This window comes from Gekko japonicus, unplaced genomic scaffold, assembly GCF_001447785.1.
Source record: "Gekko japonicus isolate JY-2015 unplaced genomic scaffold, Gekko_japonicus_V1.1 scaffold1149, whole genome shotgun sequence".
NCBI classification, from domain to species: domain Eukaryota; kingdom Metazoa; phylum Chordata; class Lepidosauria; order Squamata; family Gekkonidae; genus Gekko; species Gekko japonicus.
Genome location: NW_015167084.1, coordinates 422,805 through 424,462, shown reverse-complemented (window position 1 = coordinate 424,462; position 1,658 = coordinate 422,805). Strand labels below are relative to the sequence as shown.

The window sequence follows — 1,658 nt, the reverse complement described above, 5'->3', positions numbered from 1 at the left end:
AGGGAGTGTATAATTATTATTACAGGACTGATCACTAATTCAGTCAGTTAAACACTGCAGTGCTCCAAGAAAGCACATATCTTAGCGGGCTCAACTGTCCAAGCAAATAATTTGGGGTTACTGAGTAACACTGAACGAAATGCACTTTCTACTAGTATAAGCTTAGGCCAGATAGGAAAGGAGCATAACTTTGGTCGAATTTGCATCTGCATTTTTAAAATCAGTTTCCTGCTGCTGTGATCCCCTCTGAACCGTTGTTTGGAGAAGATTCTTTTAAAGCAGCGGGGAGGCGCAATGACAGTGGAGAAGGTGATCAAGGTATGCGGGCCTGCAAAAGTATGCTAGCACTGTTGGGGTGTGAAAACGACACCAAATATAGGCAGCTTTTTTGAAGCGGGAGTCAGAAGGCTGGGGCGCCGGGTGGGAAAGACACAGGCAGATTGGACCTTAATCAGGTGGGGCACCGCCACCGACTGCCTGAAGGGGGACAAGGGGAAGAAACAAGACCGTGAATCAGCGGGACAAAAGCGCCTTGGAGGAGGACTCCTCCTCTTGGACCCTCTCCCCCCTTGAACCTCCTGCAGAAAGGGGGGGAAGCATAGGCGTAATCTTCGTGGGGGCGGTGGGGCGTTAGCGTCCGCTGAAATTTTCAGGAAGGTGCTCAGCCTCCCCCGGGAGCCACCCTTGCTCCTAGCAAAGCAATGCCTCTGGCCCAGCCCCAGCCCCCCCCCCCGGAAATTGGAAAGTCTACACCCCTGGGGGGAAGGGGGGGGAGCGGACCCACTTGTCATTCCAAGTCGCTCCCTACCCCGGAGTCTGCAGTGACGTGCACCGGTTTTCTTACTCTCTGCACAATGCAAGTCGCAGCACCCCTAAAGCTTCCACTTCCACTTCCACACACCCCAGGAGAGCATCCCCCCCGTCCCAGTCCCAGACACTGACAGCCGCAATCGCTCCCGGCGGCCCCGCCACCTGTCATGGTCCCATCGCGTCCTCAACGGGCAGAGGCGCCGCGAAGGGAACGGAGGTGACCCGGGGGGAGGGGGGGGGACCCGGGGACACACCTGAGCGTCACTTACCGCTCCCGGCGGGGCGCGAGGGGGGGGCTGTTCCTCCACCGGCGGCCGCCTGCAGGAGAAGGAGAGGCGGCGAGAGAGCGGGTGGCCCGCGCGCAATTGCGGCCCTGGGGAGAGCCGCGGCTGCCGGCTGGGTCCGGATTGGCTGAGCGGGCGAGCGAGCGAGCGGCGGGAGGGGCGCTGGGCAGGGAGGAAGGGCCGCGCGGGACGAAGGGGCTGGAGGAGGCGGCGGCCGCGTCGCCGGTGCAGAGGAGGGCGGCTGGGTCGTGAGCTGCTGGCATGAAAGTTGTGAGCGAGCAATTTGGCTCCTGCATGAATCAGTTTGCTCCGGAGCCCTCCTGCCTGAGCTAAGACGGAAATGTGTGAGCCGGAGGCTAAAAAACTGTGAGCTGGCTCACACTGACTCAGCTTAGAGGGAACACTGGTGGTGGTGGGGGGGGGGACAGACCCTGAAGCAACAGGGACAGAAACGAGTGGCCAAAATGACCATGCTGGCGGATGAGCTGTTCAGGCGACCCCCTCCCCACAAAGCAAGCAAGGGGAGTCCCCACCAGTGCTCCCTCTAAGCGGTGGAGTCCTGTG

The 1,658-nt window shown here is 60.0% G+C and overlaps 1 protein-coding gene across 2 annotated transcripts in view; it reads right to left on the bottom strand.

The window, feature by feature from the left end:
* The window catches only part of CPT1A (carnitine palmitoyltransferase 1A (liver)), a 90,768-nt gene extending 89,454 nt beyond the window's left edge, over positions 1–1,314 (bottom strand). For both annotated transcript variants that reach the window (XM_015412833.1, XM_015412834.1), the window contains exon 1: positions 1,080–1,314. The gene's annotated coding sequence lies outside the window, so the exon portion shown is untranslated. The remainder of the gene's footprint in view (positions 1–1,079) is intronic.
* Between the last annotated feature and the right edge of the window lie 344 nt (positions 1,315–1,658).